The sequence below is a fragment of the Cydia amplana genome, chromosome 2, assembly GCF_948474715.1.
Source record: "Cydia amplana chromosome 2, ilCydAmpl1.1, whole genome shotgun sequence".
NCBI classification, from domain to species: Eukaryota; Metazoa; Arthropoda; class Insecta; order Lepidoptera; family Tortricidae; genus Cydia; species Cydia amplana.
The window spans coordinates 3,367,347-3,392,282 of NC_086070.1; the positions used below are offsets into that span (position 1 = coordinate 3,367,347).

Here is a 24,936-nt window from a genome sequence, read left to right on the forward strand (position 1 = left end):
ACACCTCGCCCACTTAGCAACTTATGCTGCTTACTGTACCTATATCACGGTAGGTAACCTATGATATGACCATAAGGAAAATAATGAAGCTGTCACATTCATCGAAACCTGCGAGTACATAAGTCTAAGACTAGGACATATTTTTCGCATGTCGTTCATTATTACCTACATATTTAACTTGAATGTTTATAAAACAGCCCATAGATTTTTCATAGAGTCTCATCCTACATATTTAAGATTATGCCATAAAATGCCTCGAGACAAATATGCCTTGCGGTAATTTGACAACTTTCGTTTCATGAGTATGAGTACCGAATACTTGCAACACTTTATAACTGAGATCCGTAATACAATTAACCTTGCATTTTCTTGAGTTTCTTGAGGAACAGTACCATTTGATGTGGTTCTCTTTTTTAGAGGCGTAGCTCTTGTTGTAAGTGTATTCGTTGTAGAGAAGTACTGGTTCGCCTCGGGAGGAGGATATGATACATCCTGAAAACATATCAGTCTTAGCCAGTAAATATACGTCTAAAAACAAAGTTGTGCTACTAGGAAATGGTGCTAGTTATTCTAAGTATTCATACAAATCATTGCTTGAGAAAAAAATAATTAAAAAAAATTATAGGTACATCCGTAGCGTTTTTAAGGCTTCTCCATACACCGAGGGATAATATTATTTATTCTAGGCTACATAATGGCATCACTTCCGGCAGTATGGCTAAGGGTTCTTTTTAGGGTTCCGTACCCAAAGGGTAAAAAACGGGATCCTATTACTAAGACTTCGCTGTCCGTCCGTCCGTCCGTCTGTCACCAGGCTGTATCTCATGAACCGCGATAGACAGTTGAAATTATCACAAATGATGTATTTCTGTTGCCGCTATAACAACAAATACTAAAAATAAAATAAATATAGGGGGGCTCCCATACAACAAACACGATTGTTTTGCTCTATGTTTTGTTGATGGTGCGGAACCCTCCGTGCGCGAGTCCGACTCGCACTTGGCCGGTTTTTTTTACTTGCTACTTACTTTTACCAAGTACTCACGCCAAGAGGAAGCCTTTTCTAGACTGTAAGGCCCCGTAGACAACATACCAATCGCTAACGGTCCGTAACGAACGAAACGCAACTTTCCCTGTCACACTAATTTGGAAGAATGATATAGAGAGGCTAGGCCGCCAGGACAGACAAGTTGAAAGAGTGTATCGAATAAAAACATCTCGAACTCAATAACATAATATTTTATTCATATTTATAGTAAAATTAGTCTTTTCAATCCTCCTCTACATTCCCCTCAGTCTCAGCTATTTTACTCAACCTCTTAGCCGACATTCTTATGTATTCCCCATCATCATTGACATAGAAAATCGGCGGTGGATGACTATGCGTACCATCAAGTACTACGAATTCTCCCTTATTATCTAAAGACACTTGGGCCGTGCATTTTTTGGAACATCGGGACGAACAAGACCAGGTCACTCGGTTCTTGCTCACGCTGTTTTTGGCGTACGTGTACTGTTCGTAAACGAGCAACTTGAAACCCTTTTTCGAGGTGATAAAGTGTATTTCTGAAAAATTGTGAAAAAGTATCCTGAAGTCGTGTGTATTTTTTATTATTATTCAAGGGATAACATTAGGCTCACATTAAGTAAGTATAATTTATGTTATAAGTATACTTTTTATATGTAATGGTTAAGAGACAGACAATAACATTGTATGACGGAGCAGAATTATTGGTATTATATTTATTTGAATAAGTATATTTATTAATAACTACTTTTTACACCAATACCATATTTACAATAATTTAATATGATAAACATTTTAATAATATATCTTCTAAAATAACAGCAATATATTTATATACATATTATTGATTCCTACCTAATTTTTTCCTAATCTTTGTATGTTTTTGTGCAATGACATCTACGAATAAGATCTAACACAATATAATATACGATCACTTTTTCTCAGTTCAGGAAAATAAACACATCCATCTTTTTAGGGTTCCGTAGCCAAATGGCAAAAAACGGAACCCTTATAGATTCGTCATGTCTGTCTGTCTGTCCGTCTGTCTGTCCGTCCGTATGTCACAGCCACTTTTCTCCGAAACTATAAGAACTATACTGTTGAAACTTGGTAAGTAGATGTATTCTGTGAACCGCATTAAGATTTTCACACAAAAATAGAAAAAAACAATAAATTTTTGGGGTTCCCCATACTTCGAACTGAAACTCAAAAATTTTTTTTTTCATCAAACCCATACGTGTGGGGTATCTATGGATAGGTCTTCAAAAATCATATTGAGGTTTCTAATATCATTTTTTTCTAAACTGAATAGTTTGCGCGAGAGACACTTCCAAAGTGGTAAAATGTGTGTCCCCCCCCCTGTAACTTCTAAAATAAGAGAATGATAAAACTAAAAAAAATATATGATGTACATTACCATGTAAACTTCCACCGAAAATTGGTTTGAACGAGATCTAGCAAGTAGTTTTTTTTTAATACGTCATAAATCGCCTAAATACGGAACCCTTCATGGGCGAGTCCGACTCGCACTTGGCCGCTTTTTTAAAATTTGTAAACTCGAGCAATATTTCACCCTACTTCGTTTCGTTCTCTACTCTCACAACCAACTGGGTCATGTCCAACTTAGGCGGCGGGTGAGTATGTTCGCAATTAAATTTAGTCACCACAATAGCCGTGTCCGTTTCTTTGGTTATAACATTAGCCTTGCACCCCTTTTTGCGATGGCTGGAACAGGACCACTGTGCGCCTCGGTCCTTTCTTGAGTGTCTCCAAGAATATTTGTACCCACGGAAGATGAGTAGGCCGTTTTCCCCCCTCGTTGATAATATGAGAGCTTCTGGAATCAAATTAATTTACAGTACATATGGGGCTACTTTTCCGCACTAGTGCGTAAAATAGATATGAGCGCCGATAGACATATAGCCGGCGGCGGCGCGCCGGTCAAAATTGGTCGGCGGCGGCGGCGAATCGGCGGCGTGGCCTTGAAACACCTTCGATTAATGAAAAAAGAATTTTAACCAAAATTTTACCGAAAAAACATGTTTTTGCTCTAAGGAAGTTATTAAATAAATGCATTTTTTATTTTCAAGGATAATTTATTGAATAATGGTACGAAAAAAATTGATATCGTATAAACTGTGGATAAGCGGTATCGCGCGGCATCAGAGGCGGTCTTAATCATGGCGAGGCTTTGGCAGGAAGATCTTAGCGAGGCCCTTATCTTTTGTGCTAAGGCAAAAATTGCGGATTGACTGTATCAGGGAAACGTCTTGTCAACAGTCCAAAAAAAAAACGAGCTCCGTCATTAACCAATATCGACCCAACAAAACCGATTTATGTCAAAAAGTGAGGCCCAACGCCGAGCTCCATGTAACACCGAAGACTTGATTTCGACGCCTCCCAATGCGAGGCCAGAGGATGAGCTGCAGGTAAGCATACAGCTAAGAATCGAACGCTAAGTGTAAGCTTGGCTGACGGCTGAACGCCTGGAGCGCCGATTGCGGCGCGCTTCTGTGCGAGGCCGAGCTGCAAGAGAGCAGAGCGAGGGTGCAAGCCGATAAAGACTGAAGCCATAGTGTTAAAGATCTGGAGCTTTCCTGCGGGCGCATTCGTGCGACGCCAAAGGCCGAGCTGAAATGGAGCTAAGATCGGATAAGGACCAATGCTCAAGCGTTTTAAAACAGGCCGAAAGTTGAGCTCCAAACAGGGCCAAAAACTTGCAGGTTCAGATAGCGGCTTAATTCCATGCGAGCGGTGCAAAGCCAAAGATTGAGCTGCGAGAGAGCAAAGCTTGAAATTTCAACAGTGGCCAAGTTTAATTGAGACCCGATTCCGACGCCCTTCCATGCGAAGCCAACGGCCGGACATTTGGACGTGGAAACGCTTAATATCTCAAAATTAACCCCATTTTATACCTTTTAAAAACGTTTAACCATGCTTGCAATGGTTAAATTCGCGGTAAATGACGGATGGTTAGCTGGTAAAATTAGTTATGCATTGGATCGGTAATCCAAAGATGTGGGTTCGAGTCTCACGTTAGCTAGAGTTGATCACAGTAATTTTTTTCATTGTGATTGACATGTCTAGTGTATATATACAATCTATAAATTGTAATGTGGAACGTTCCACAATAAAAATGGAAGGAAATCAGTATGTTTATTCTAGGCGGATTAGACTCTCGCGCGAGCCACGAGACGAGCCGCGAGCCGCGCCACGAGACGCGAGTGTAAGCGGTGGGCTCGTGGCTCGCAAGCTCGTCGAGCTAATATAATTTAAACACTAACGGCACGGCATAAGGTTTATAACCGAATGACAAGCCGAACGCGAGTGTAAGCGGTGGACTCGCGTCTCGTGGCGCGGCTCGCGGCTCGTCTCGTGGCACGCGCGAGAGTCTAAATTGGGGGTTACAAGCATATTGATGTTAAAATTGATATTAAATAATTTCGTTTCCCCAAGACTAGTAGCGCGGTTACTAGACAGATAAGTTTGCATTTGCCTTCGATATTTTTGAATTATATGGGCCTAAAATACCCTTTGAATGCCTATAAACTACTCGAAGTGGCGCCGTTAATGATCTAAACTGGATTAAAAATATATTATCTGATTCTGAAAGCAGTAGTAACTACCAAGGTCACGCCGATGCCACGCCGATAGCGCAGCGTCGGCGGCGGCGGCGCGAAAATTTTGTCGGCGGCGGCGGCGCGCCGGCGCGGCGCTCATATCTAGCGTAAAATAGCACTTTTCGTGCGTATGTCGAAACTTTAAAGTGCCATATGTACTGTAAAACGTTGTTCGATACACGTGCGAATAGGTAATTCGCAACTCGTATCGATTTAAAACACTCCCTTCGGTCGTGTTTTAATTTATCGCCACTCGTTTCGAATTTCCTCTTTTTCGCACTTGTATCGAAAATAACTATTACATTTACGATATCTAGAGATTCAAACTAATGCTTAACACATTCATTGCCACCCAGCCAAACAAGACATCCGCACCAGGCCACAAAAAAATCTTCATATAAATCTGTAGTACCACGAATACCTGTACGATCCCGACTGTCAGGTCCTGGGAACGAAATTTTAAAATACCCGATAGTCGGGTTTTCGGCACTGAATGTGTTAAATAGCCCACCTTTAGGTAGACTTAAATTGTAATTTCGTTTGTATCCGATTAATAGAGGCTAGTCTCCCATTTTAAGGCTTGGCCAGACACAGAGCGCGACGCAGCACCGCGTCCGCGCCGCGCGACCGTGGCACATGCTAACAGGTTACCGACGTCAAACAGACTGCGTCCCGCCGGTATCACCAGTGTTGCCAGGGCTCTGGAGTCATAAGTTACGTTTCGTTTCCCTAAAAGTCACGTTTTTGCTGCTTAAGTCACATTTTTATAGTATGGGTTGGTAAATCGATTTTAATAGAAGAAATTCCGAAAATAATATATTACACAAAAATTCTACTAACCTTATATGATTTTATGTGATCGATTTCATGAATTGTAAGTTCCTTTTTTTATTTCTTGATTTTTTTTTCGTTTTCAACACGAAAAAAAAATTACCATAATAAGTTATTATAAAGTCAGTCAAATAACTTTGTCAGTGGAAGAGGGCGCGAAATTAAATTCTCTTTGGGATGATAGACCCTTCGCGCCTAAATTTTTTAAATTTGATGCTTTTTTCTACTTAATGAAATGGCTTGACAGACTATAGTTTAGGCCTGTCCAGACGAGGAAAATTTTTCGACGGTCTGATTGAATTGTCCGATTGGGTCGGGACGTGCGGACGCAAACGCCAATTTGGCTCGCCGATTATGACCGATAGTACCGATATAATGGAGTACGGACGCAAGAATACCAATTTGTGACGCTAGTTTTCGCGGTTAGGGGCATTTTTTAATTAACAGCGGTCAAATATCACCATAAAATTTAAATTGATAAAACTGGCCAAATTGGTGTTTGCGTCCGCGCGTCCTGGTTTGATCGGATAGTTTGGTCGGATTGGCGGGGGATGGTCTTCGTCTGGACACGCCTTAATCTACCAAACTTAACCCAGTCACATGAGTCCACAAACTACTAACAAGATACAATTCACAGTCAGTCAGTGCGAGAGAATTTTTTTAAAGTTTACACTGTTTAAGCCCCCTCCAGACTATGTGCGTGAATCGTGGTGTGAAAGCGCGAACGCGAGTGTGGTGCCGATTTCCCTGTCTGCGAATCTTTAATCAAAAGAAAATAAAAAAGTATATGCGTAAATAATTTACCCCCGGCTAAAATTAATGGTTTTAGAGCGCTCAAAAATCTCACAATAACTGATGTAGTACAATGAGTAGTATAGATACAGACTAAAAGAAATGAATCATTACTAATGATTCATTACACAAAAAAAAACTCTTATCAAACTATATAACACCGTCACGTCAAGGTAACAAATCTCATTTTGCCATGACTATGATAAGACCTAGTGATAAACATGATTGTTGATGTATCGTCAAGGGTCAGTGCAAAGTGTCAAATTTAAAGGGCTTAGTAAGCTTGGTTGGGAGCATTCCTAAATAATACGAATTGCAAAACTAAACTTGTCCAAAAATCGACTATTTTCAAAAGTCACAAAAATTGCCCCAAAATCATAAGTCACGCACATGTCACACGAGAAGGCGAAAAGTCACGAAAAATGTGACTTTTGTGACCATCTGGCAACACTGGGTATCACGCCCCGCTTCTGTCGCGCCCCGCGCCGCGCGGCCCCTTGCGTCCGCGCAGCGCTGCGCCGCGCGGACGCGGCGGGACGCGGCGGGCCGCCGCGTCGCGCTGGGTCACATCAGTCGGATCGGACGTTAGGCAGCGAGCGGTGGCGCGCGGCCGCGCCGCGTTCCCGCGCGGCCGCGCCGCGTTCGCGCGCGCGATGAGGGCGTGTTGAGAGCGCGGTCCGCGCGCGGCCTGTTTGAACAGTCACGCGGCGCGGACGCGTCGCTGCGTCGCGCTCTGTGTCTGGCCAAGCCTTTATAGTTTTAGAACATAATAGACATAGAATTTCGTATCGAGCCTTTAAAACCATTAGCGATTACCCTTCTAAGGGCCACTTGTACGACTCACTAACCCGGGGTTAACCGGTTAAACCTGGAGTTACGATGGTTACCAGTACAATTCGACACTGGGTTAACGGTTCAAATGGTTAACCCCGGGTTAGTGGTATGGTGCAAGTGGCGCTAAGAGTCTACCGGTAACATGAAAATTGAAATTTAACTCTTGCATATTTGAGCGACAGCATAAATATAACGAATTTGAATTTCGTGTTTCGCTGTAGGCTTTCAGACATTTTTAAATTACAGTTACTTAGAAAGAGACGACATATGACAAAGGTTTTTTAAGTTTTATGAAGAAGGCGTTACTTTTTAGAGTAAAAAGTAGGTAGAAAGAGAAAACATGTATTTATTTTCACACAAACACCAAGTTTCGATATTTAAGTTCACGACAAATCAAAATACACTAGGATCTCGTCCATCAGCTAGTGAAATTAACCATTAACTTTCAACTTGTTTCTTAACTCTCCTCCCCCCTCTTTTACATTTCGTAAGTTCCAAGCAAAGACTTAACCTGTCTCTATGTCGCTGTAAAAAGCTTTCCAGCCACGCGCTACTCGGTGCTTTTTCTCCAAAAGCCTTTTCACACGCATGGAGATTTAGATATTCTCGAACTTTGTGGTGTACGTCTAGTTTTGAGTGAATTTCGCCGTCGTCCCAAGCCCCGTTGATGAAGTTAACAATTTTATCTTCTACGGTAGACGAGAGTATGGTCTTACGTCCAACTGGATTAGTGTGCTTTTGCAATAATTTGTTTGATAAAGTTCGTCTTGGGATCTTAAATAGTTTCTCAGCTTCTCTTTGCGTCATCTCGTTGTTTCTTATTGCTGCTAAAGCTCTAGATAGGATTTCAGAAGAATAGGCTTTATAATTTTTAGCTGGCCGGCTCATGCGCTTTCTTTTTATTGTAGCGTCTGAAATAAATATCTCGTTTAGCGGTTAGTGGGATGGTGCAAGTGTCGCTAAAAGGTTAAGAGAGTACAAATAAAACAAAATGCATTGATTTATAAAATTGTCTTTTGATATAAATTTGGTCTTAAATACCAATCCAATTATTATGGTATAAACTATTTAATTAACATTAAATAAACCCTTCAACCATTTTAACAGAGTAACCATAACCAAAATAATCATAATTAACACTGTACAAAATATTTAGCATTGTAATAATGTTGATATAGAGTCAGACCAAGCTAACTCTGCATTAACTCTAATAAACGTCAAATTCCAATGAATTTATGACGTTTACATTTTTCTGTCTAAGTCGCAGTTTCGTCTCTTAGTGTCAAGGAGACGATTATTGGCCCTGCCGTAGCCCGTGTCAACGTCAGAATAGCTAGTTATTACGCGACAAATGATAATTACCACATTCGTCATTGGCATTCAGTTTCTTAACTCTTCTCTACCTTAACCTGCAGTTGTGTCGGAATGTCTATCTTAGGCGGGGGATGATTATGCTCACAATTGAATTTACTAACTACAAGCGATGTATCAGTTTCCTTTGTATGCACGTTGGCTTTGCATCCTTTCTTCTGATGACTGGAACAGGTCCAGTACGCGCCGCCGTTTTTCTTCGCGTTTCTCCAAGAATACTTATATCCTCGGAAAATGAGCATCCCGTTGTCTCCCCGAGTTGACAGTATAAGCGCCTCTGAAATTAAGTCCCGCTTGTGTTATGTTATTTATGATACTTTTTTTTAAATATGGAACCCTGAAAGAGTTAGCACCACCCCACACTAGCGTCTTTGAGCGTCGGCGTCTAGTCAGCGCTATGAAAAATGGCGTCGCTGCGCAGCCATAGAGCTGACTAGACGCAGACGCTCAGAAGACGCTAGTGTGGGGTCGCTCTTAGGGCTTATTAGAGGTGTCCGTTTAAAAACGTCATATAATTGTATCGTGTTACGGTTAAAAAGAGTATAGGTATATCGCCACAATGGAACCAAATTAAAAGGAGATGTATGTTTTATACTTATTTAATTAAAATAGTATAGTTTTAACATCACTAGACTGGGTACACGATTCATTTTATATCTCAAGTAAAGGACTGCTGTGCACACCGGGGTCGTATGCGTACCGCGTTGTAATCTATAGATTCTTACGAGAGACGGCACATCGCTTGCGTGACGTGTGCGTGCACGGCTACAACATGTTAGCGCACGCGCACGTGCACGTCTACGCCCACGCAGCCGGTGTGGCCTTAAACCATGCACTCGCACACGTCAGAAATGTACTACTTTATGTCAGACACGTGAGATCGTAGCTAAACAGATACGTACACAAATAAAAATCACAAATCACAGTGAACCAAAAACATTCGATTATGATGAATTTTGTTACTACGATTAAAATAAAGCGGCCAAGTGCGAGTCGGACTCGCCCATGAAGGGTTCCGTATTTAGGCGATTTATGACGTATTAAAAAAAAACTACTTGCTAGATCTTGTTCAAACCAATTTTCGGTGGAAGTTTACATGGTAATGTACATCATATATTTTTTTTAGTTTTATCATTCTCTTATTTTAGAAGTTAGGGGGGGGGGGGGGACACACACATTTTACCACTTTGGAAGTGTCTCTCGCGCAAACTATTCAGTTTAGAAAAAAATGATATTAGGAACCTCAATATCATTTTTGAAGACCTATCCATAGATACCCCACACGTATGGGTTTGATGAAAAAAAAATTTTGAGTTTCAGTTCGAAGTATGGGGAACCCCAAAAATTAATTGTTTTTTTTCTATTTTTGTGTGAAAATCTTAATGCGGTTCACAGAATACATCTACTTACCAAGTTTCAACAGTATAGTTCTTATAGTTTCGGAGAAAAGTGGCTGTGACATACGGACGGACAGACAGACGGACAGACAGACGGACAGACAGACATGACGAATCTATAAGGGTTCCGTTTTTTGCGATTTGGCTACGGAACCCTAAAAACGCATGAATCACGTAAAATTAAAATATAGAATGATACCTACTTATTGATATCGCGTGGCATCCGAGCGAGACGGATGAAATAAAATGTCCTTACATGATAATGCCTTAAAAGCTAGTAGTAGCAAACAGTACTGCTGCTAATCCTATATAAAACACACAAGACGATTATCACTCGCTTATATGAATATATCTTTGAAATAAGACAGTGAAACTTTGCTTACTTAATTAGTTACTTTGACTACCTACGCAAACGCAAAGGCTTTGCGTATAAGGCCTGAGATCCACTTGTAAGTTTTACTTACGTAAGTAGCTTTGTCCCAGCTATTTGTTACAATGAGATAACGATATTCATCTCTCATTCTGTAGTATAACTAAAATAAAACTTACAAGTGTATCTTGGGCCTAATACCTAACGATAGTCGTCTCTTCTGCCGCTGCTGTCGGTATTTACGAGTACTTCCGACAACTTTAAATGCAAGCTACTTCAGAGGATAGTGGACCACCGCTTCTCCATACAAACGTAGTCCTCATTTTCCTCCCTGGATATTGGCATTACGGAAAATATTTATTTGATTATTATTAGAGTTAGGAGCTAAAAACAAATTCCATACAAACCTTTACTCCCAACTTTATTATAAAATAAATTAAGATGGAAAAAACGAAAGCTGTGATGAATATACATCAAATTCTGTACAAATATTTTCTAACTACATATAATGTTAGTATCCAGACATTTGTATGGAGAAGTCACGTGACTACATCTCCTGTCGTCTTAAGGTAAAATTTCCTTAACATCACTATCAGGCTCAGCTTTAGGTTTTGTAAACGGCCTCTTCTTACTGTGCCTATAATCTATGCCCGTCTTAGTGACTTTAATCTGCGGCGCCTTATGAGTATGAGTGCCCCGTATCTGCACAATATGGTCCTGGGCATCCGTCGTGAGGACGGAAGGGCATTGGTTGGTGCCGTACATGGAGCAGTACCAGCTTCTGTTGCCTTCGCGGTTAGCTTTGGAGACCTGGCGGTACACGTAGTGGTTGAAGAGAAGGAGTTGGGCGCCACGGACGCTGCGTACGTAGGATGCTGGAAGGTAAGGAGGGGTAAGTTCACTGTGAACTGATAACAGGCCACACCGGATGCGTAAGCAGCACGACTGTGCGTAGTACATCATTGTGTCGCGTTCATCAAGAGAACGCAACGCAAGTTATGTACTGCTAATGGCCGTTACAAACGACAAACGTGATAACAGCATGCGATTTGCGATATATTGCGGCATTTGATCAATCGAATTCGTTGCTCCTACTTAGCCGACAATTATGGGAAATTGCGTGCTATTTGTTGCAACGTTTGTAGAAGCTTTAAGTGAGCCGTGCTGCATTACGTGTATGTGCTTTGGCCTTAAACAGGGCTGTGGCTACAGGGAATCTACTCAAACCGTGCTCAAGCTTACGCTTCGCTCATACTAGCAGCTACAGAAATCGCATACAAACTCTATGCAAGGAGGTCATACATTTCTGTTGAAATGGTGGACTATGTACACCAGAAGGCGCTGAGGGTGTTCCACTACTCCGATCGTGCCACTACGGGCACTTCAACTTTTCCGTGGTGCGCGTTCCGCGACTGCTGCAGGGACCATCTAGTGCGCCGACTTCTGGTCGAAGGGTGTGCTGCTGACTATAAACATCCTCGAAGCTGAAATGCCACCGTTGGATAGGCTCCTCTAAAAATTTTCACGACGACGGATCGTACAGTCAGCAGCAATAGTTGCTAAGCGGGCGTAGTGTTCAAAATGATCTTGAGGCGACTTTATTGTCAAGAGATTAAGAGCGCGTCAAGGTAATTTTGAACAACTCGCCCGCTTGGCAACTTCTGCTGCTGACTGTACGCTGTGCATTCAGAGGTTCAATAAGATTTTGTAGTGGACCTTCCGAAGTGTTAGGAAAGGTGTACACTGTTATACGTGCATGTGCATACATCTCTTATAGGCCTGAAAAGTGACTGAACTGTAAAGGCTTCATCACACAGCCGCGTTTTGAAGGCGGCGCGTGAGCGGGGCGTGAGCGTTTTATATGTAAATGCGGCGCGCCCCGCTCACGTCCCGCCCGGAAAACGCGCCTGTGTGACGAAGCCTTAAGTAGCCTTTGGAGTTCTAGTTGCAACGGCAGTTGCACTATTTGAGTGTTTTTAATGTAAACTTGTGGAATTCTATTCAGTACTATTGTGAATCTCTACGTAGCCATACCACGTGACCCGGGTCTTGGCATACACAGGCGGTCATCGAAAAAAGGGAGGGAGGGGGAGTAAATAATGGGTCAAGATCAAGACGTATGGGGAGGTTTCCTAACGAGTTTGCTGACTAGGCAGGGAACTGTGTACAAGCGTTGGCCGAAACGTTACTGCAATTGGCCACTAACCATTATAAATTGACCCGTAAACTGTAACCGTCCGTTACGGTTTACGGTTCAAATTGCACTGCTTAATGATACTAATGGGCTTAACACCCAAGTATTTTTATATAGATTTTTATTCATTGAGATTTATATTTTTAGAACCATAAAACTTATTTCTAAAACTTACCGTTTCACCAATCTCACTTGGTAGGCAGCTCTTTCAAACTTACCTGTAAAATAAACATTTACATTTTAGTAATTCATAAAAACAAACTCGATGAACACTTTCGTTTCGTAGACTACAAAGCACAAGTGGACATTAAGCTGCCTGTGCATTCACATATAATATTATAATAGCTAGGAATAAATTGGAAAACTCTAATTTAGTTCCACCATAATGTGGCTTTCCGAAGGGTCCTAAGGCATGAGTGCAGTAAGATCCTTTTTATCTGAATTTATATCAGAATGTCTGTTAGAATTTCGGATAAAAAGGTCCTTATTGCACGTAGCATAAATCACTTACTTTATCAAGGTGCCATTGCCAGGGGCCTCCGGTATATCAAGTAGGTGGGTACATTGCATTTGGATACTCATTTGAAACACTGCAGTTAAAGTTAGATGCTTTTCTTTTTTGGCGTTTTAAAACTGACACGAGTAGATGAGATAATGATGACTCTTTTCGTCTAATTTTCAGTGCGTTTAAAATCGAATTGTCAGCTGATTAGTTATAAGATTATCAATGTGTCGCAAAAAAAAGAAGTTAAAAATGGCTTTTGACATTAGTAACATTGAAGTTGAATTGGCAAGATATTGATTCTTCATCTTAACCACAGAAAAGAATAGTATACTTGGTATTTTAGTGCTGACTAATCTAGATTGCCTAGTAAAATGGCAATAAGCGACTCAAGGGACCCACTCTATAATCCCGCAGTTTACACAAAATAACACTGGAATACAGCTTACAGCGTGGCTACATTTGATATGTAGAATTTATTTCTATAGACTATATAATGCTTTTATTTCCTATACATATACACATGGTACATAGGGGAAAAATTCCAGGTGCTGGATTAGCGCATACTGTATTTAATAATGAGTGAGCACACTCCACCCCCGCCCAAATAGTATCACTTTGAATGAATATAAGTTTTATAAGCCATGGACTGATCATTGAAAATGCTGATGTATTAGCAATCTCATTATATGAAATAAATAAATCTATCTACCTATAGTTCACAGAGCCACTATTATTATAACCTTTTTAATAAATAAAATTTTTGGTATGAAATATACAGTGTGTATGGTTACAGATTTTCATTGTTGATCCATCTATGGTTCAAGTTAATATGGTTGTCAATACTAACGGTATGAAATGTCCAACGTAAAGTAACCCCTAAATAGCTCAACAATTAAAGACTGTTGGCGTTATTCATAAACGGTTGCTAACTTAATCAGTTGATGATAGTTGTTTATCCCTATCTGTCGTTATGCCATAGAGAGGGACAAACAACAATCATATTTAGCTTGACAATGTTTCGGTTTTAAACATCTCATTCTCATTAACTAATTCATAACCAGACCCGTACAATGTGGCAATATGGTGCACCCCTTATCTTATCTTATCTAAAGAATAAGTGTCAACAATGGTTAGCACTAAAATGATATAATCTAGTTAAAACTATTCGTTTGAACCGTTATATTTAGTTATAAGAGTGGACCACATTCAATTAGCGAAATTCCTTTTTCTTGAAAAGTCTTACCTTACGTTACATCTTGTTATTCCTTCACACAATCAACAAGAAACACAAACACACTTTTACATTCACCGAACTATGAATTGGCACTCACGACACTATTTTGTGAACCTTTAACGTGTAATATACATTTACAAACCATTGAAATCCTAAATAACAAACTGGTAATAAGAAAATCTGATAAGAATGGTTGTACGGTTACTATGTGCGTTTGTTACGTTTTGAGAACATATTTTTAACAGGAACATCACACTTGGTGTTTATTTTTACACTTTATCACGTACAATAATGATTGCATAAATTACATTTATTGCTATTGCTATGGTATTAAATGTAGAAAAATAAACAAGCAAACTTTTGAGGTTATGTGTAAGCGTCGAGAAACGTCAAAACTAGTGTTGTACCGTTCGTTGTACCATGTAACTTAAGTTATATATATACATTCAGTATTTATTTATTTCTTGCCTGCATAGTTCATTTTTAGGTAGTCGTTACACATTGTGATACATTTTCCAAATTTGCCGCCTTTTTCTACTGTCAAGATCTGGTTGACCATGTATACTATTCATTTACTTCAAACATTTAAATCAAGATTAGAACTTAGGTAGGTACCTATAATATATCTGTTGTAAGACTTGCAAGTAACCGGTATTGAAATCGTCAAAAGAACGTCATTAAAAATGTGCCAGGCACCAGTGTTATTTATATTTTAAATCGTGAAACTCGATCATATTCTATAATTCGGGGGCAATAGAAGTACTTCTAGCGACCTAGTAGTCCGATATTTTAGATCAATAGGAAACCGGCAGGTCCAGGTCTGCGTCAAAAACTTGTAAATACACCGATTATTAGGATATAACGCCTAATGTAATGAGAGATTTATAAAATACGGCCTATACATATAAGATACATGACAAAAAAGTTGATTTATCTTAAAACCTTTATACGAACAATTCTTGTAATATTTCGTGGATCTCGGAAACGGATCTAACGATTTAGATAAAATTTGCTATTTGGGGGTTTTCGGGGGCGAAAAATCGATTTAGCTAGGTCTTATCCCTGGAAAAACGCGCATTTTTAGATTTTCCCAGATAGTGTACATAATGAACGGTACTACTTTGATTCTTTGAAAATGCTAGCAAGCTGAGTTCAGGTTCAGGGACATAACAGTATTTAAACTATGCCATAAAACATCATCAGACCGGAAATTGGCTTCCTAGCTTTCAAAAAGCTTTTATAGTGTGTCAAAGGTCTGTTTGATTTCAAACATAGACAGAGAGAATCATACTATCTTTGTCTAACACTAGTACTAGCACCCAAAAGAAAAGTATGAGTATAGTTTTTTTTTTTGTTCCTATTTACTGACAAGATTTGGTTGACCCAGTATAAATGAGTTATTTTTGACTAAAATACATAATATTCCACAGTTCATCATTCCAAAACCGAATCGATTCCGATTAGACTTTAATGTAATCGATCGATTACGCTATGACAGTTCGCAATAGTATCGAAACGCACGTACACTAGTTGTAAACATCGGGATGTCAAAAATTACGATAATATTGATATTGCTACCAAACAAACTATTAAAATATACTCGTCGCGTGTGTTATTACTTTAGTTTTTCTATGTTAATACTATGAAGCACAAAAACTTTACAATATCGGCGTAATATCAAAGTGAAACTTGGCATAACCTAAAAATTTGGTGTAAGTTTGTGTTAAAATTTCGTGTTTTGTGAATAATTTCTTGTGTACTGTGTTAAAAATGCAAGTGAATCTGTTTTTGTGATGCCGTGATGTGTTAGTGTTGCTTATAAAATGGATTGCCAGTGAGTAGCGGGGCTGCTTTGGTAAGTACATAGATAATAACAAAGCTTCTTTTTCCTTGGGATATCTTTTTCGCGCCATCCCACGAATCCTGGGATGTTTGAGGAAATTATAATGTTATAGCTCATGCGAGAGATTTCATAAAGTACTCCTTATCCTGATTTTCTAAGTTTGCCTCTCCCTTTTTGTATAATCAACAGCAGTGGGTAAACCCCAAAAAGTGAATGTATTCACTATATATGAGCTGTGATGCAATTGATTATGTCTTATGATTCCTATAGCGTTGATATAATTGTGTTAAACGGATACCATTGGTTTCAATGTACATTTGTTATTATGGGTCAGATTGGCCAAGAATTGTGTTATTGTTGTGAGCCTATTACTTGTTTAGTATGTTTTATATTTTGTTAATCAATTCTGTTACTTTTATGTGTTTAGGTTTTATTTTTCAGTTTAAACTAGGATTCAATAAGTTATTTTATTTTATTAACTTTCAATATTTTTTCTTGCTGCTCTTTATGTTCTATTAAATATTAGCTAGGTACTGAATGCAGATGAGCTACATAATTATGATGCGCCAAAATTATATTCGGTGGACTTTCTCGACAGTCCCAACAAAACGGCTCATGCGAAAGGTACAGTTGCCATCAGGTATATCGGAGCAGCCAAGGTGCTAAAAAATATCTGAACACGAACTCTAGAGCCTTGACAATAGAAGTAAATCAATAGTGTGTTCACATATTTGTGAGCACCATGGCCTCTCCGATAGTAGTTGTAGGTTTGAGTAAGGTTCTTTCTGTTAAGCTCTTTGGTTTGATACTATTTTTGTTTCATTACAATTAAATGCGTTAGATATTTTCTGAAGCATCATTTTCTTTTAGGACCAATTTTTCTACCAAGCAGAGAAGGTAAAAATAATCTGTTACTTTATAACAGCCATACATACAGTCGTGGAGTTCTCGGTAATTACTACTGCTCCAAGAGAACCGGGATGAAGTGTAAGGCAAAGGTGAAATTGGATGAAATTAATAATTACGTATTAGCTGCAGAGGGAATTCATAACCACGAACCGCCAGTGTTTCACATTTGCAGCAACGGAGAGTATGTACTATGTACCTATCAAGTAAAGCATAGGACTTTGTGTATATTAAGATACACAAACAACCTATACATTTGAAAACTGTGCATTTTTCTGTGTTAATGTGTAATGGTATAGTACCCATTAAAGCTCAGTTTTATTGGTGGATAGGACCCAAATGGAGAACGGGAGATTTTCATAACGCATGCCATAGCTCAGAATAAATAATAGTACTAAGTACAGAAGACTCACTCTCTAACAAAACGCGTCTGTTACGATCAGGACAGATATGGCCGCTAGGTAGCGACAGCGCCACGCGCGGCTTATGGCTAGCCACCAAAATTGGTGTGGAACGGATGTACTTGTAGCTACCTGTTGCAAAGCGACGAAATCGCGGAGTGAGCCAAGCCTGGCCATAGGGTCGGCATTCGAGGAACCGTTTTTTAATTGGTCGATAGGATTCGGGGTGCGGGAGATTTATCGACCAGTTAAACTGAGGCTTTATAGTTAAAAAAAGAGGTAATTATATACAGTCATAGAGAAAAAAAATACACAGAGTGCTCACTCCATACATCAGTTTTAGTAACAAAAAGACTATTAGCATCTAGCATCGAGTAGCGGAACTATCAGTACTGCTACTTGACAATAGATGGCGGCGGCGACCGGAAAGTCTTATGCTGTTGACATAAGACTTTCCGGTCGGTGCTACATCTATTGTCAAGTAGCAGTACTGATAGTTCCGCTACTCGATGCTAGATGTAGATACTGAAATTAATAGTCTGAACTGATGTATGGAGTGAGCACTCTTGTCTTTATTTCTCTATGATACAGTGGCGTAGCGTAAACTACCTAATCTAGCCTTCGGCGAAGTCGCATCTGCCTCCCAAGATAATAATTAATAAAAAGCATTTGCTTCCGTGAGGCCACTTTAATTGTGGGCGAAGGCCCACTTCACTCACGCCTAGCTACGCCACTGACTCTATACCAATGTACAGTTATGTCGCTGCTCGTGTAGTCTATACTGTATGTGCAGTAATTTGATTCCTTAGGTCACTATAAAATATAACCCAGTCGCTTTAACTACTAGATTAACTAGATACATGACATACATCATTCAACAAGCACTTTCCTGGAAGATAAACAAATTGATTCATTATGATATGGTTCTATAGTGGCCAAGGAATCAAATTGGTTGACTGTACCTAACTATAATTGTTATAGTATTCATAGAAATTTAATATATTATTGATTACAAAAAGCTCTTTATGAGTTTTTCTAACGCTCGCCACTGCAGCCGGTTCCGGTTGTCCAAACCCCTGATTTCCCTTCTTATGCTAAAACTTGTTTCCTTTTAGGGCCCATGTTTTTAACTACAAGAAGAAACAAGAGAATTCTTCTGTACCAAGGCTTCACATACAGCCGCGTCAACCCAGGACAATACTGCTGCTCCAGACGCCTCGTGCTTAAGTGTAAAGCTAAAATTAAATTTGATGAAATCAATACTATGATACTTGATGAAGAGCTAACGCATAACCATGAACCGCCCATGTTTCACATTAGTAAAGATGGAGAGTATATACCGTTCACCTAATTTTTTCGCATATTTTGTAAAAAAAAATGTGTATGCCGATTTAATCTAGTATTAGAGAAGTTGTATAAAGATCAGTTCATTTCATACCGGCGTCTGTATTTGCGTGACCTACGTGGAGACGTGGTGCATACACATTGAGTTTGCACTGTTATGGCCTCAAACAAGTTAGCTGACCATTGAAAAAAATAGATAAGCTTTTTAATGGTCAGTTAAAAGTGTCTAGCTTACCAAATTTTTGATAGCCACTTTGCCAGAGAAAATCGTATTTGCGTTAACAAGGCAAAGCAAAGTTGATTGTAACCATACCGTTCGCTAATCGCTAGTTAAAGTGTTTCGCTCCGTGTTATTTAAAAGTATAAATTGTATATGTATAATCCATAATTACAAAACGACAACAAACAATACCTGTATGGTTAGTATATACCTTTCTCTACTAGCTTCACAGACAAATTGATTTATAAACATCAATTTGATTGGGGCACGGGTATATCCGAACGGTGGAGATATCACACAAATCAAGATTAGTAACATTATTAGTCGATGGCAGATATTTTCGAAGCGTTGTTCTATCCGCTGATATTGATGCTGTCTTTATTAATGTGACAGATCACAGAATATAGTTTGATATGGACATCATTATTTGATAATCGAAATAAAGAGTATCAAGATCAACATAGTATGGATTGTTTTATTTTTCTACATTTTGAAATAAATACCAGGTATATGTCGTGACTAGATTATAGACTTTTGATCACTTCATGATAGGTTAGGTTTGGTGGTTTGGCGTGTCTGCTCCAAGAATTTTTTTTTCTTAGTTACATAATTGTATACTTCAAATACGTATGTATGTTTTTTCTGTCTTAAGGGGGGCCCACTGATTAACAGTCCGCCGGACAGAACAAAAAGTTGACAGTTCCGAACAACTGACAGGCCGATACTGTCCGGCGGACTGTTAATCAGTGGGCCCCTTTAAATTAGGACCCATCTTTGTACCTACCAACTAGAAGAGGTCAAAGCCTATATTTACATACACTACATACAGCCTCATATTCCTGGCGGGTTCAGCTCCAAGAATATATTTTTCTGAGTTACATGTTACATTGTATTTTAGGTATACTTCAAATATGTATGTTTTTTTGTCTTAGGTCCCATCCTTATACCGACTAGAAGAGGTCATAGCCTATTATTTTTAAACGGCCACACGTACAGCCGTCGAATTCCTGGCATATACTGCTGCTCCAAGAAGCGCGTGCGCAAATGTAAAGCTCGAGTGAAAATGGATGAGGACAGCAATGTGATAGTTGGAATACAAGACATACACAATCATCAAGTTCCTGAATTGAATCTGGTGAAAATTACCCAACTAACTTTAGGCGCTAAATATAAGAGGTAAAAGAGATCTATATAACCGTTCGATCGCTCCTTTAGTTCTATTGATGTTCTAAAAATAGGCTATAACCTCGTAATATCCCCGGATTGGGCACACATTTTAACAGCTGAGGTTGCAAAATAGCGCTACAACGGGGTTACAGGTTAAAATAAGAGGTAGAAGAGCGCTATAGTAGTGCTATAATAGCATTGATTAAGTACTTAGGAGTTAAAGGGGTGCCAGATAAGTGACTATTACCTATTTGAGTAGTAGTATGAGTCTATATAGATGATACTTTCAGCTTTAGAAGGTATATTGGCATTTCTGGTCAACATTTGTAACATTCATGAAGGTATGCACATTATTTTCCTTTGTCACTATCTTCTTTGGTTGTAGATGTTTACATTTTTGTATTATTGTTTGTAAGCTTACCTTGTGACAGCTTGAAGTGAAATCTAATGGCGGATAAATAAAAGGAAATATTATTATAGTGCATTGGTACCAGCTAGGGTTTGCTCCCGGGAAATACCGGTACCGAAAGTACCGGGAATTCCCGGGATTTAGAGCCAAGCAAAGAACCGGGATTTCAAAATTAAAATCCCGGTACTCCCGGTATTTTCGGGACTAAAATTTCCGGTACAATATTGCTTATACTTATTATTTATACTGCTTTCTGTTACTTAGCATGAAATATCATGTTTTATAAAGAAATTAAAGATATGTTATCAATCTAAGGCTGATGGTAATACTTTTACGGCTGACCACTCCATTAAAATAAATAAAAAAAAAAGTCAATGGGTTTGACAATGCCGACAATATAAAATTGCGTAATTTGATACTTAAAGTTAAGGGCATAAATGTTTGTACGATAAATAATTTTAATTAATTATTTCATATTTGTATACTAACTAGAAGCAAAAATAGAGACAATCTTGTAATTAATAAAATACTACTTTTAATTCAAATTCAAACACGGTATAAGAAACTCACATATGATAATGATATTTTAAATGAATTAATAATTCTGGCTGAATAATATCTTGATTTGTCGTATTGATAGTTCTGTTATTATATGTTCGAAGGTCCACAGCCCATTTTGGACGCATGCCAATCAACAAAGATAGTAAAAATATCATGTAGTTTAGGAAAATAAATAACAAATTATATTAATGATTGTGTGACTTAAAGACACATATTATGGTACAAAAGAAGTGTGTACCTTCACTGTGCTACTTTTTTATTGTTTTAAGAAAGATTCGTGGTCGTTTTACGCTTTTTTTTAATGAAAATTGATGTGAAAACTGATTTTTGAAGGCAGTCCCGAAAGTACCGAAAATACCGGGAAATCCCGGTTCCATTTTTGCCCGGTACCGAAAATCCCGGTTCTTTTAAACAGTACCGGTTCTGCAATCCCTAGTACCAGCGCTATCTGCAGATTTATGACCAAGCAGGTCATAACTCATATATAGATTCTAAGGTTATAAAATTTACTTTGAGCTATAACACTAGTTGCTTAGCATGCATTATAGCGGTTAAAATAGTTATTGTGGCTCTTAAAGCTATAGCTAAACCTCTTAAACACTTTTATATCACCTCAGCCTGTAGGCTAAGACTATGCAGCTATTGTACCGCCGTTCTATGTCTTAAGGTTATAAAACACAGAACTATTCCCACCGAAAATCGATACGTATAAAACTAGAAGCCAATATAGAAATAAGCTGTTAGTGCCAAGATCTACCTTAGCTATGTATAAAAAAGGACCGCAGTACAAATGTATACAAATTTTTAATAATATCCCTAATGCTATCAAAGCCGAACCAGATGACAAAATGTTTAACACTAGACTAAAAACCCTGTTAATAGAAAATTGTTATTACACAGTCAAATCGTTTCTCGAAGATAATACGCTAGATAATAAGTATGACATTAAATTAATTTAGGATTTTTTTTTTTTTTTCAATTATAGCTTGACCTACTAGTACCAACAATAAATCTACTATTACCTATACGATTAGAAAAGACGTCCGGAAAATAAACTATACTATATTTTGACAAAATAATTCCATTAACTATTTAATATTCCAATTTATTTATTGACATTATAATCCTGAATTAATTTATGTGACTATGTAGATGCTATTTTATTAAATAATTGGTAACTTTAAATTATTATATTATATAACCTGATAGAATCGTATAAAGTCCTATATAACTGTAAATATAAGTACCTACTATTGTGTGCCCTTACAGGGTGTCATGAACTGGCCTCTTAAATTGTAACACCTTATTATGTACATGACAATGCAATATTGAATAAATGACTAAATGACTAAATGACTAATATAGGTGCTAAGTGTCGCCTAATTGTTTGTTGGGTAAAGACGGAAAATATGTTCTTGTTAAATAGTTCAGCTTTAAAGTGTTAATCGCATTTTGTCAGTTTTGTCACGTCTATGTCTTGAATTAGAAAGAGTATCTCACATTGAAAAATAAAAAAATGAATAGAGTCTAACCAAGCTAACTCTGTATTATAAATTTATCTATGATTGTTCTAATTATAAAATGGTGGTGCCTCTTTAACTTTGCTCACCCGTTACCATCAAGATGTTCTCTCTTTGACTCCCCAATCCAAGTGAACGAGTCTGCACAACTGTCCGTTTAACTCCCACTTACCCCTACCACTTGCTAACTCAAGTGTTGCCAGGTAAGTCATTAAACATTACCCATTACCCTAATATTAAATTCAGGTATGTTCAGAAAGTTGCCAAGTAAAATTCATATTTGCTTACACTTTTTGATATAATTACCAAAAATCATGACATTCGACCATCCTACTTCGTGCATGACTCCGGCGCACGAAACTCAATTTAAGGTTGAAAAGAAAATAGCTAAGAAAGCGCCTTTAGAAACACTTATAAAACATTTCTTATACACTGAAATAAATCGTACCTACTCCATGAAATTCCTCTGAGATCGAAATGCTTATTCAGCTTCTTATACCTAGTTGTAAACAATAACATTAAATGTGTAAACTTTGTTTTAAATCAATATGTTTGAGCTCGCGTCTATCATGACATTCGGCCTTCAGTTCTTTCCTTTCTTTATGTTTACTGTCAATTGCATATGTTTAGCTTTATGAGAATTTGACTTGTAGTTAATTATTTACTTGATGTTTACTACGTGTCTTACAAACGCTTAAAACATTTTTCATCATACAGCGATATAAGTTTATGCAATAAATAGATTTTATTCAATGAATTCGATAGTCTTCAAGTAAAATATGATATTGTACCTTTAAAAGTTTAAATTTTAATATTATGAACACAAACTATTTTTTTTATTGTATTTCTCTGAAACAGACCTGACAAATAAATCAGATTTTGGTACCTCTCTAGGAAGAAACTTGGCCTGTTACAATCCCCTTTATGCTTTATAGTATCAACGAGTATGTATGTACTAGGGTACTCTTGAGTGTAAATCCATATTGGTATGTTTATTTCCGAATAGGTACCCAAAAAAAAAATGGGATAAAAACAATTCTCAAACTTACAAAAGCGTAGCTGCTACATTTATAGTAAAAAAAATGTTTTCATTATTTATCGTTTATGATTTTTAACTGTAATACTATTTTCAGCTCGTACGTTACAGGTCTTTAGCTATTGGTGTTACTTAAGATATACATATTTTCTTTATTTTATTAGCATATAACCTTGCTAACCTGTTTCCGAATATTAAACTCAAAGTCGACAGAAACACTTGAGACAGGTTTCAGTAGCAAAACGCAGACTTTATCAATTTTATCATGCATAATTGTAGATTTTTATTTTTGCAAATAATATTAAATAATTGTATAATGTCCAATATTTTGATGCATTTTCTAAATTTCAAAGTCTATTTGACACCCAATATATCTAATAATTTACCAGTTTTTCTTGAAGATTTATTTTATTTCATCTATTGTAACAGAAATAAATCAACTGGTCGGACCAAACGGAAGATTTGCATTTTGTACACACCGTTTTGATATCATTCGTTACAGCAGTCTTCTAAAGATGGCAATTTATCTTTTTTTTTTTTTTTAATCAAAGTAAGCTTTCCAAAAAAAAAAACATGTTTCTTCACACACTTTCAATATTATTTCTCACAGCAATCATGCAAAGATAGCAGATTTTTCAAATCAATGCAAACATTTCTGACGAAACCAATCTTATTGGTGCAATTGGTTTCTTCTTTCATACTGACTTAATTGATTTTAAGTACCTATCTATAGTGCATATAAAGCCATTTATGGCAATTATAATATTCAACTCTATTGACAGTATTAAAATTCAATTTGAAGTAAACAATTTTATGTGACATACATTTTTTAAGCGTACCGACATATGTTAAGTACCTAATCAATAACCGTTTCAATATTATTTTATTACCTCTGTTAAGATGAACTTCAAAATGTAAGTGTTTCATTAATAAATAAATGAACAAACGACACAATGACACGAAATTAACTTTTTGAAAATAGAACGTAAATAATACAGAAACTAGATATTAAAAGCGGAAATGTGGAAAGTCATGTGATATACCAACTACAACTTATGAAAATTATGAATTTTGAATTACATTTTTTTTTTATCCTGATCCTGATACGAATGAAACATCACAATCATAACTTTGAATACGAGAGAGATAGGATGGTTTTAATTTTGGATGTCTCGATCATTGATGTATATGTTACCCTATATAACCCTTTCTAGATATGCTAGAACAGTTATTAACAACTACTAATGCTATCCCATCATTTAGATAAACTATTCTTCTAGACACTGTTTTTTAAATCGATTAACAAATCAATAATAATCAAGCAGAGTATGTTTAGAGTTAGACACTGGCATAA

The 24,936-nt window shown here is 37.7% G+C and overlaps 1 long non-coding RNA gene across 1 annotated transcript; it reads left to right on the plus strand.

Annotated features, from left to right (window-relative positions):
• The first annotated feature begins 15,690 nt into the window (after window positions 1-15,690).
• LOC134662105 (uncharacterized) lies at window positions 15,691-18,676 on the plus strand. The gene is made up of 3 exons (XR_010098018.1): window positions 15,691-16,030; window positions 16,889-17,108; window positions 18,441-18,676. It is a non-coding gene; the product is annotated as an uncharacterized LOC134662105 (long non-coding RNA).
• Window positions 18,677-24,936: the final 6,260 nt, after the last annotated feature.